General features: G+C 49.2%; 4 pseudogenes; all 4 read left to right on the forward strand.

The window, feature by feature from the left end:
- LOC124720617 lies at positions 1 to 213 on the forward strand (annotated as a pseudogene).
- Positions 214 to 3484: 3271 nt separating this feature from the next.
- Positions 3485 to 3697, forward strand: LOC124721133 (annotated as a pseudogene).
- Positions 3698 to 6978: 3281 nt separating this feature from the next.
- On the forward strand, positions 6979 to 7191 carry LOC124721260 (annotated as a pseudogene).
- A 3281-nt stretch (positions 7192 to 10472) lies between these two features.
- LOC124720065 lies at positions 10473 to 10685 on the forward strand (annotated as a pseudogene).
- Positions 10686 to 12901: the final 2216 nt, after the last annotated feature.

Raw genomic sequence — 12901 nt, forward strand, 5'->3', positions numbered from 1 at the left:
ATTTTTGGAGAGGAAAAGGTAGGGTTATAGGGGAGGTAGGAGGGAAAAAAAGTGTAGTATCTGTTCTTATCAGCTTAATATCTGATACGTCCTGCATCACACGACCAGAATATTAAACTCATTTTTGGCTTCTGACGGAGTGCTAGGGGCTTGCTCCACCTCTGTAGCGGGTTGGCCCGGCATTGCAGTACCGCCGGGATCGGCCCACCTAAAATTAATTAAAACACAGCCTGAAATGGGTTAACATTCTGCAGTGATCAGATATTCCGCTGGTAGCAAAACTTGTCGTAGTTGTTGATGTGCCCAGTAGTTAGTTGCTTACACACCACGATTTCTTTTAATTAATTTAAGATTATCTTAAGTAATTTTTTTTTTTTTTTTTGCGGTTAGCCGGACCGCACTTGCAGCCGCATTACGCTAGGCTGGTAATTTATGGGGGCACAGGACAGTGCCTTCGGATGCCTCGTTAGCGTCTCTTATGGTCTGGTCACAGATAATTTTAATTAAATTGTTTGGAGTTATAACCTTAGCTCCTCGCGAACGTCGTCGTCGTCGCCGCCGCACGCACGCAGAATACGTGTGTACACACGCACACACACACATATGCAGTAGGTGGTGGACGACGTAAGCACTCGGCTAGGTGTAGCTCGCGCCAGTATAGCTCGCACCGGCCTGACGCTGCTGTGGGGCGGCCTCACGGCTTCTCCACTGCCCTGGCAGCTAGCGGCGTTCAAATAGGAGTCGCAGTTTACTCCTCGACATGGAGGGTAGTACTGGGCTGTTGACGAGTGCTCTCGTATATTGTCGTTCCTTCCGGCACTTGCTTTTGCGATGTTTTCGACGGTCGCCTGTTGCCATATCAGCCCGCACCACCGTATGTCACTCCCTCATGTGGAACGCACACGCTGCAAGCATTTAGGCCCTGACACTGCGGTTTTTCATCTCTGGCGGTACTCCGCAAGAATACCGCCCTTCGATTGTGCCATTCCAGCACTAATCGAAGTGCTAGGTTTTCCGGCTTGTTAGGAGACCGCTTCTGCAAAATGTGCGAGGAGATTTTTGCTGGTTGCGAGCTACCCGCCGATTTTCTAGCTGTACGTATTGGCTTTAATCCAAAGGTCACAGGTCACTGATGGGCTAAAGACGTACGTCCCATCACCGTTCTTAACACTGATTATAAGTTGGTGGCACGAAGTGTGGCTTCACGTCTTAAACAGGGAATGAATAAGGTACTTTGTCCCACTCAATCATGTGGCGTTTCGAATCGAACCACCTTCACCGCTGCTTCTATATACCGTGATGCTGTCTTACTCACCCACCGCCGACGCTCGAACCCCGGCTGCAATTGATCCCTAGATTTCGCCGGTGCCTCCGATAGGGTCTCCCATCCTACCTGCTGGCCGTTATGTAGCGGATGGGTTTCGGGGAGCACTTCATAAGAGTCATCCGGCACTTCTTGGATGGAGCAAATTCCACAATCATTGTGAACGGTTGCAGATCACGACCAATTTCCATCAGACGATCAGTTCGACAAGGGTGTCCCTTGTCAGTGTATTTTATCGCTTTGGCGCTGTACCCCATGCTGCGTGACATCGGACGGATGGTCGATGGTGTTCCTTTCCCAGGCGTCACCTTCCGCAGTGTGGCGTAGGCGGATGGTGTAGGTGTGTTTGTAGCAAACGCCAGGGACATCGATTCGGTTCGCCGAGTCCTCCACGTTTATGAACGAGCATCCGGTGCCATGTTAAAATCCAACAAAATGGTGCTAATCCCACTAGGACCACGATCATTGACCATCGAACGCCCATGCTACCGGATTGTAGGGGAACAACGTATCTTGGGTCTTGAGGTGACTGCCTGTCCACAGCGCATGTTAACACTCACGTGCAGGCGGATTCTCACGCGCATCAGAGGACTTTGCGTGAGTCACACTGATCAACGACTCGACCTCCATCAACGAATCCAACTGATTAATACTTACATCCTATCACGGGCATGGTATGTAGCACAACTCCTTACGCTACCGAAACAAACCAGCAGAGCCATCTCACAAACAGTATATTGCCTATTGTGGCGGCGTGCACTATTCAAAGTTGATGCACAGACTTGTACACTGCCAAAAGTCGATAGTCGCCTTGGACTCATTGACTTTCCCCACAAATGTGCGGCAATCCTGATTCACCGTATCGCCACTTTGCGTGAGATTGACCCAGGTGGGACAACAGCGGTGCTTTTCGACCGTTATCGCCTACAATCGGCGCGTGCACCAGTATGCTTGACACATATTCCATTCCGGATGACGACAGTCAAGGACTATCACCTCAATCAAAGTTACATCCTAGCAGTGGCCACCGACAAGGCACGCACATCGAAGCGCCTTTACTAGGCGCTTCGAGGCCAGCTCACACCACACAAATTGGAGGACAGACGACCGTCGGTCATCTGGCACCACGCTTGGGCTAATATCAACCACCTAGCCCTTCCCACAGAAGTTTCAGCGCTATGGTATCGCGTTGTAAACAATTTAATACCCACTAATCATCGCCTGGCGGCCATCCTCTTATGGCCCTCGGCTGCTTGCGGCCGATGTGGTGACGTAGACACCAGAGAGCATCGTCTCCTATGCCCTCACGTCACAGAAGTGTGGGACCTTGCACGTGTGCTATTAACGCTGATCGGTGGGACTACACCGGACTATGTGTCAGTCGACTGGTTCCTTAACCCTGGTATTCAGACCAACCCCCGAACACGACGTAACGCAATGGTGTGTCTCTTGGGCCAAACCATTTTCACGATCTATGACCTTTGCCTCGCAGATGCTGTCTCTTTCATGGACTACCTTTGGAGCCAGCATCGCCTGGCGGAATCTGACCGGAAATATACCATTACTTTTGCAAGATTTCTTAAAGTTGCAATGGTTCATGGTTATCAAAAGGTGTTCCGGGCTAACTAAGGCACCTCGTATAAGAATTGCCTGAGTGTACCCCTGGATCTTTGTCACTCGGACTTTCAAACTACCCTTGACTTACCCATACCCCAGATTTGATATTGGCCTTCTGGGCATCACTAGAGTAGACTGTTCTGTGATACTGATAATATGGAAATTGGTAACATGCGAATTGTGTGAACCTTGTATGAAAAATTATTGGAAAATTGGAAAACGCATAATCTATCTTAGAGGATTATTACTTTGTTAATTCTATGGGCGATGGGATTATCTCGCCAGTTCGTTTGAGTGTGCTGCGTCGCTGTTATTTTTTTTATTTTGCCTTCATTTCTGTCTTTATTTATTTCTTTCTATTTAGTTTTTAAAATCATCACTTGCCTCACACATGCAGAATGAGGTGTGTTTCTGAGTAGTGTGTCGTCGCCCCCTGAGGCATAGCAGAGTATGCCTCCGCTTTTATTTTCGGTTTATGGCAATAAGTCTTGCTACTAACAACACCCTGCTTTACGTGCTGCGTCGACACTAGAGGATGGCGGCATTTTTGGAGAGGAAAAGGTAGGGCTATAGGGGAGGTAGGAGGGAAAAAAAGTGTAGTATCTGTTCTTATCAGCTTAATATCTGATACGTCCTGCATCACACGATCAGAATATTAAACTCATTTTTGGCTTCTGACGGAGTGCTAGGGGCTTGCTCCACCTCTGTAGCGGGTTGGCCCGGCATTGCAGTACCGCCGGGATCGGCCCACCTAAAATTAATTAAAACACAGCCTGAAATGGGTTAACATTCTGCAGTGATCAGATATTCCGCTGGTAGCAAAACTTGTCGTAGTTGTTGATGTGCCCAGTAGTTAGTTGCTTACACACCACGATTTCTTTTAATTAATTTAAGATTATCTTAAGTAATTTTTTTTTTTTTTTTTTTTTTTTTTTGCGGTTAGCCGGACCGCACTTGCAGCCGCATTACGCTAGGCTGGTAATTTATGGGGGCACAGGACAGTGCCTTCGGATGCCTCGTTAGCATCTCTTATGGTCTGGTCACAGATAATTTTAATTAAATTGTTTGGAGTTATAACCTTAGCTCCTCGCGAACGTCGTCGTCGTCGCCGCCGCACGCACGCAGAATACGTGTGTACACACGCACACACACACATATGCAGTAGGTGGTGGACGACGTAAGCACTCGGCTAGGTGTAGCTCGCGCCAGTATAGCTCGCACCGGCCTGACGCTGCTGTGGGGCGGCCTCACGGCTTCTCCACTGCCCTGGCAGCTAGCGGCGTTCAAATAGGAGTCGCAGTTTACTCCTCGACATGGAGGGTAGTACTGGGCTGTTGACGAGTGCTCTCGTATATTGTCGTTCCTTCCGGCACTTGCTTTTGCGATGTTTTCGACGGTCGCCTGTTGCCATATCAGCCCGCACCACCGTATGTCACTCCCTCATGTGGAACGCACACGCTGCAAGCATTTAGGCCCTGACACTGCGGTTTTTCATCTCTGGCGGTACTCCGCAAGAATACCGCCCTTCGATTGTGCCATTCCAGCACTAATCGAAGTGCTAGGTTTTCCGGCTTGTTAGGAGACCGCTTCTGCAAAATGTGCGAGGAGATTTTTGCTGGTTGCGAGCTACCCGCCGATTTTCTAGCTGTACGTATTGGCTTTAATCCAAAGGTCACAGGTCACTGATGGGCTAAAGACGTACGTCCCATCACCGTTCTTAACACTGATTATAAGTTGGTGGCACGAAGTGTGGCTTCACGTCTTAAACAGGGAATGAATAAGGTACTTTGTCCCACTCAATCATGTGGCGTTTCGAATCGAACCACCTTCACCGCTGCTTCTATATACCGTGATGCTGTCTTACTCACCCACCGCCGACGCTCGAACCCCGGCTGCAATTGATCCCTAGATTTCGCCGGTGCCTCCGATAGGGTCTCCCATCCTACCTGCTGGCCGTTATGTAGCGGATGGGTTTCGGGGAGCACTTCATAAGAGTCATCCGGCACTTCTTGGATGGAGCAAATTCCACAATCATTGTGAACGGTTGCAGATCACGACCAATTTCCATCAGACGATCAGTTCGACAAGGGTGTCCCTTGTCAGTGTATTTTATCGCTTTGGCGCTGTACCCCATGCTGCGTGACATCGGACGGATGGTCGATGGTGTTCCTTTCCCAGGCGTCACCTTCCGCAGTGTGGCGTAGGCGGATGGTGTAGGTGTGTTTGTAGCAAACGCCAGGGACATCGATTCGGTTCGCCGAGTCCTCCACGTTTATGAACGAGCATCCGGTGCCATGTTAAAATCCAACAAAATGGTGCTAATCCCACTAGGACCACGATCATTGACCATCGAACGCCCATGCTACCGGATTGTAGGGGAACAACGTATCTTGGGTCTTGAGGTGACTGCCTGTCCACAGCGCATGTTAACACTCACGTGCAGGCGGATTCTCACGCGCATCAGAGGACTTTGCGTGAGTCACACTGATCAACGACTCGACCTCCATCAACGAATCCAACTGATTAATACTTACATCCTATCACGGGCATGGTATGTAGCACAACTCCTTACGCTACCGAAACAAACCAGCAGAGCCATCTCACAAACAGTATATTGCCTATTGTGGCGGCGTGCACTATTCAAAGTTGATGCACAGACTTGTACACTGCCAAAAGTCGATAGTCGCCTTGGACTCATTGACTTTCCCCACAAATGTGCGGCAATCCTGATTCACCGTATCGCCACTTTGCGTGAGATTGACCCAGGTGGGACAACAGCGGTGCTTTTCGACCGTTATCGCCTACAATCGGCGCGTGCACCAGTATGCTTGACACATATTCCATTCCGGATGACGACAGTCAAGGACTATCACCTCAATCAAAGTTACATCCTAGCAGTGGCCACCGACAAGGCACGCACATCGAAGCGCCTTTACTAGGCGCTTCGAGGCCAGCTCACACCACACAAATTGGAGGACAGACGACCGTCGGTCATCTGGCACCACGCTTGGGCTAATATCAACCACCTAGCCCTTCCCACAGAAGTTTCAGCGCTATGGTATCGCGTTGTAAACAATTTAATACCCACTAATCATCGCCTGGCGGCCATCCTCTTATGGCCCTCGGCTGCTTGCGGCCGATGTGGTGACGTAGACACCAGAGAGCATCGTCTCCTATGCCCTCACGTCACAGAAGTGTGGGACCTTGCACGTGTGCTATTAACGCTGATCGGTGGGACTACACCGGACTATGTGTCAGTCGACTGGTTCCTTAACCCTGGTATTCAGACCAACCCCCGAACACGACGTAACGCAATGGTGTGTCTCTTGGGCCAAACCATTTTCACGATCTATGACCTTTGCCTCGCAGATGCTGTCTCTTTCATGGACTACCTTTGGAGCCAGCATCGCCTGGCGGAATCTGACCGGAAATATACCATTACTTTTGCAAGATTTCTTAAAGTTGCAATGGTTCATGGTTATCAAAAGGTGTTCCGGGCTAACTAAGGCACCTCGTATAAGAATTGCCTGAGTGTACCCCTGGATCTTTGTCACTCGGACTTTCAAACTACCCTTGACTTACCCATACCCCAGATTTGATATTGGCCTTCTGGGCATCACTAGAGTAGACTGTTCTGTGATACTGATAATATGGAAATTGGTAACATGCGAATTGTGTGAACCTTGTATGAAAAATTATTGGAAAATTGGAAAACGCATAATCTATCTTAGAGGATTATTACTTTGTTAATTCTATGGGCGATGGGATTATCTCGCCAGTTCGTTTGAGTGTGCTGCGTCGCTGTTATTTTTTTTATTTTGCCTTCATTTCTGTCTTTATTTATTTCTTTCTATTTAGTTTTTAAAATCATCACTTGCCTCACACATGCAGAGGGAGGTGTGTTTCTGAGTAGTGTGTCGTCGCCCCCTGAGGCATAGCAGAGTATGCCTCCGCTTTTATTTTCGGTTTATGGCAATAAGTCTTGCTACTAACAACACCCTGCTTTACGTGCTGCGTCGACACTAGAGGATGGCGGCATTTTTGGAGAGGAAAAGGTAGGGCTATAGGGGAGGTAGGAGGGAAAAAAAGTGTAGTATCTGTTCTTATCAGCTTAATATCTGATACGTCCTGCATCACACGATCAGAATATTAAACTCATTTTTGGCTTCTGACGGAGTGCTAGGGGCTTGCTCTACCTCTGTAGCGGGTTGGCCCGGCATTGCAGTACCGCCGGGATCGGCCCACCTAAAATTAATTAAAACACAGCCTGAAATGGGTTAACATTCTGCAGTGATCAGATATTCCGCTGGTAGCAAAACTTGTCGTAGTTGTTGATGTGCCCAGTAGTTAGTTGCTTACACACCACGATTTCTTTTAATTAATTTAAGATTATCTTAAGTAATTTTTTTTTTTTTTTTTTTTTTTTTTTGCGGTTAGCCGGACCGCACTTGCAGCCGCATTACGCTAGGCTGGTAATTTATGGGGGCACAGGACAGTGCCTTCGGATGCCTCGTTAGCATCTCTTATGGTCTGGTCACAGATAATTTTAATTAAATTGTTTGGAGTTATAACCTTAGCTCCTCGCGAACGTCGTCGTCGTCGCCGCCGCACGCACGCAGAATACGTGTGTACACACGCACACACACACATATGCAGTAGGTGGTGGACGACGTAAGCACTCGGCTAGGTGTAGCTCGCGCCAGTATAGCTCGCACCGGCCTGACGCTGCTGTGGGGCGGCCTCACGGCTTCTCCACTGCCCTGGCAGCTAGCGGCGTTCAAATAGGAGTCGCAGTTTACTCCTCGACATGGAGGGTAGTACTGGGCTGTTGACGAGTGCTCTCGTATATTGTCGTTCCTTCCGGCACTTGCTTTTGCGATGTTTTCGACGGTCGCCTGTTGCCATATCAGCCCGCACCACCGTATGTCACTCCCTCATGTGGAACGCACACGCTGCAAGCATTTAGGCCCTGACACTGCGGTTTTTCATCTCTGGCGGTACTCCGCAAGAATACCGCCCTTCGATTGTGCCATTCCAGCACTAATCGAAGTGCTAGGTTTTCCGGCTTGTTAGGAGACCGCTTCTGCAAAATGTGCGAGGAGATTTTTGCTGGTTGCGAGCTACCCGCCGATTTTCTAGCTGTACGTATTGGCTTTAATCCAAAGGTCACAGGTCACTGATGGGCTAAAGACGTACGTCCCATCACCGTTCTTAACACTGATTATAAGTTGGTGGCACGAAGTGTGGCTTCACGTCTTAAACAGGGAATGAATAAGGTACTTTGTCCCACTCAATCATGTGGCGTTTCGAATCGAACCACCTTCACCGCTGCTTCTATATACCGTGATGCTGTCTTACTCACCCACCGCCGACGCTCGAACCCCGGCTGCAATTGATCCCTAGATTTCGCCGGTGCCTCCGATAGGGTCTCCCATCCTACCTGCTGGCCGTTATGTAGCGGATGGGTTTCGGGGAGCACTTCATAAGAGTCATCCGGCACTTCTTGGATGGAGCAAATTCCACAATCATTGTGAACGGTTGCAGATCACGACCAATTTCCATCAGACGATCAGTTCGACAAGGGTGTCCCTTGTCAGTGTATTTTATCGCTTTGGCGCTGTACCCCATGCTGCGTGACATCGGACGGATGGTCGATGGTGTTCCTTTCCCAGGCGTCACCTTCCGCAGTGTGGCGTAGGCGGATGGTGTAGGTGTGTTTGTAGCAAACGCCAGGGACATCGATTCGGTTCGCCGAGTCCTCCACGTTTATGAACGAGCATCCGGTGCCATGTTAAAATCCAACAAAATGGTGCTAATCCCACTAGGACCACGATCATTGACCATCGAACGCCCATGCTACCGGATTGTAGGGGAACAACGTATCTTGGGTCTTGAGGTGACTGCCTGTCCACAGCGCATGTTAACACTCACGTGCAGGCGGATTCTCACGCGCATCAGAGGACTTTGCGTGAGTCACACTGATCAACGACTCGACCTCCATCAACGAATCCAACTGATTAATACTTACATCCTATCACGGGCATGGTATGTAGCACAACTCCTTACGCTACCGAAACAAACCAGCAGAGCCATCTCACAAACAGTATATTGCCTATTGTGGCGGCGTGCACTATTCAAAGTTGATGCACAGACTTGTACACTGCCAAAAGTCGATAGTCGCCTTGGACTCATTGACTTTCCCCACAAATGTGCGGCAATCCTGATTCACCGTATCGCCACTTTGCGTGAGATTGACCCAGGTGGGACAACAGCGGTGCTTTTCGACCGTTATCGCCTACAATCGGCGCGTGCACCAGTATGCTTGACACATATTCCATTCCGGATGACGACAGTCAAGGACTATCACCTCAATCAAAGTTACATCCTAGCAGTGGCCACCGACAAGGCACGCACATCGAAGCGCCTTTACTAGGCGCTTCGAGGCCAGCTCACACCACACAAATTGGAGGACAGACGACCGTCGGTCATCTGGCACCACGCTTGGGCTAATATCAACCACCTAGCCCTTCCCACAGAAGTTTCAGCGCTATGGTATCGCGTTGTAAACAATTTAATACCCACTAATCATCGCCTGGCGGCCATCCTCCTATGGCCCTCGGCTGCTTGCGGCCGATGTGGTGACGTAGACACCAGAGAGCATCGTCTCCTATGCCCTCACGTCACAGAAGTGTGGGACCTTGCACGTGTGCTATTAACGCTGATCGGTGGGACTACACCGGACTATGTGTCAGTCGACTGGTTCCTTAACCCTGGTATTCAGACCAACCCCCGAACACGACGTAACGCAATGGTGTGTCTCTTGGGCCAAACCATTTTCACGATCTATGACCTTTGCCTCGCAGATGCTGTCTCTTTCATGGACTACCTTTGGAGCCAGCATCGCCTGGCGGAATCTGACCGGAAATATACCATTACTTTTGCAAGATTTCTTAAAGTTGCAATGGTTGATGGTTATCAAAAGGTGTTCCGGGCTAACTAAGGCACCTCGTATAAGAATTGCCTGAGTGTACCCCTGGATCTTTGTCACTCGGACTTTCAAACTACCCTTGACTTACCCATACCCCAGATTTGATATTGGCCTTCTGGGCATCACTAGAGTAGACTGTTCTGTGATACTGATAATATGGAAATTGGTAACATGCGAATTGTGTGAACCTTGTATGAAAAATTATTGGAAAATTGGAAAACGCATAATCTATCTTAGAGGATTATTACTTTGTTAATTCTATGGGCGATGTGATTATCTCGCCAGTTCGTTTGAGTGTGCTGCGTCGCTGTTTTTTTTTTTATTTTGCCTTCATTTCTGTCTTTATTTATTTCTTTCTATTTAGTTTTTAAAATCATCACTTGCCTCACACCTGCAGAGGGAGGTGTGTTTCTGAGTAGTGTGTCGTCGCCCCCTGAGGCATAGCAGAGTATGCCTCCGCTTTTATTTTCGGTTTATGGCAATAAGTCTTGCTACTAACAACACCCTGCTTTACGTGCTGCGTCGACACTAGAGGATGGCGGCATTTTTGGAGAGGAAAAGGTAGGGCTATAGGGGAGGTAGGAGGGAAAAAAAGTGTAGTATCTGTTCTTATCAGCTTAATATCTGATACGTCCTGCATCACACGACCAGAATATTAAACTCATTTTTGGCTTCTGACGGAGTGCTAGGGGCTTGCTCCACCTCTGTAGCGGGTTGGCCCGGCATTGCAGTACCGCCGGGATCGGCCCACCTAAAATTAATTAAAACACAGCCTGAAATGGGTTAACATTCTGCAGTGATCAGATATTCCGCTGGTAGCAAAACTTGTCGTAGTTGTTGATGTGCCCAGTAGTTAGTTGCTTACACACCACGATTTCTTTTAATTAATTTAAGATTATCTTAAGTAATTTTTTTTTTTTTTTTTTTTTTTTTTTTTTGCGGTTAGCCGGACCGCACTTGCAGCCGCATTACGCTAGGCTGGTAATTTATGGGGGCACAGGACAGTGCCTTCGGATGCCTCGTTAGCATCTCTTATGGTCTGGTCACAGATAATTTTAATTAAATTGTTTGGAGTTATAACCTTAGCTCCTCGCGAACGTCGTCGTCGTCGCCGCCGCACGCACGCAGAATACGTGTGTACACACGCACACACACATATGCAGTAGGTGGTGGACGACGTAAGCACTCGGCTAGGTGTAGCTCGCGCCAGTATAGCTCGCACCGGCCTGACGCTGCTGTGGGGCGGCCTCACGGCTTCTCCACTGCCCTGGCAGCTAGCGGCGTTCAAATAGGAGTCGCAGTTTACTCCTCGACATGGAGGGTAGTACTGGGCTGTTGACGAGTGCTCTCGTATATTGTCGTTCCTTCCGGCACTTGCTTTTGCGATGTTTTCGACGGTCGCCTGTTGCCATATCAGCCCGCACCACCGTATGTCACTCCCTCATGTGGAACGCACACGCTGCAAGCATTTAGGCCCTGACACTGCGGTTTTTCATCTCTGGCGGTACTCCGCAAGGATACCGCCCTTCGATTGTGCCATTCCAGCACTAATCGAAGTGCTAGGTTTTCCGGCCTGTTAGGAGACCGCTTCTGCAAAATGTGCGAGGAGATTTTTGCTGGTTGCGAGCTACCCGCCGATTTTCTAGCTGTACATATTGGCTTTAATCCAAAGGTCACAGGTCACTGATGGGCTAAAGACGTACGTCCCATCACCGTTCTTAACACTGATTATAAGTTGGTGGCACGAAGTGTGGCTTCACGTCTTAAACAGGGAATGAATAAGGTACTTTGTCCCACTCAATCATGTGGCGTTTCGAATCGAACCACCTTCACCGCTGCTTCTATATACCGTGATGCTGTCTTACTCACCCACCGCCGACGCTCGAACCCCGGCTGCAATTGATCCCTAGATTTCGCCGGTGCCTCCGATAGGGTCTCCCATCCTACCTGCTGGCCGTTATGTAGCGGATGGGTTTCGGGGAGCACTTCATAAGAGTCATCCGGCACTTCTTGGATGGAGCAAATTCCACAATCATTGTGAACGGTTGCAGATCACGACCAATTTCCATCAGACGATCAGTTCGACAAGGGTGTCCCTTGTCAGTGTATTTTATCGCTTTGGCGCTGTACCCCATGCTGCGTGACATCGGACGGATGGTCGATGGTGTTCCTTTCCCAGGCGTCACCTTCCGCAGTGTGGCGTAGGCGGATGGTGTAGGTGTGTTTGTAGCAAACGCCAGGGACATCGATTCGGTTCGCCGAGTCCTCCACGTTTATGAACGAGCATCCGGTGCCATGTTAAAATCCAACAAAATGGTGCTAATCCCACTAGGACCACGATCATTGACCATCGAACGCCCATGCTACCGGATTGTAGGGGAACAACGTATCTTGGGTCTTGAGGTGACTGCCTGTCCACAGCGCATGTTAACACTCACGTGCAGGCGGATTCTCACGCGCATCAGAGGACTTTGCGTGAGTCACACTGATCAACGACTCGACCTCCATCAACGAATCCAACTGATTAATACTTACATCCTATCACGGGCATGGTATGTAGCACAACTCCTTACGCTACCGAAACAAACCAGCAGAGCCATCTCACAAACAGTATATTGCCTATTGTGGCGGCGTGCACTATTCAAAGTTGATGCACAGACTTGTACACTGCCAAAAGTCGATAGTCGCCTTGGACTCATTGACTTTCCCCACAAATGTGCGGCAATCCTGATTCACCGTATCGCCACTTTGCGTGAGATTGACCCAGGTGGGACAACAGCGGTGCTTTTCGACCGTTATCGCCTACAATCGGCGCGTGCACCAGTATGCTTGACACATATTCCATTCCGGATGACGACAGTCAAGGACTATCACCTCAATCAAAGTTACATCCTAGCAGTGGCCACCGACAAGGCACGCACATCGAAGCGCCTTTACTAGGCGCTTCGAGGCCAGCTCACACCACACAAATT

This window comes from Schistocerca piceifrons, chromosome 1 (assembly GCF_021461385.2).
Source record: "Schistocerca piceifrons isolate TAMUIC-IGC-003096 chromosome 1, iqSchPice1.1, whole genome shotgun sequence".
In the NCBI taxonomy this organism is placed as follows: Eukaryota; Metazoa; Arthropoda; class Insecta; order Orthoptera; family Acrididae; genus Schistocerca; species Schistocerca piceifrons.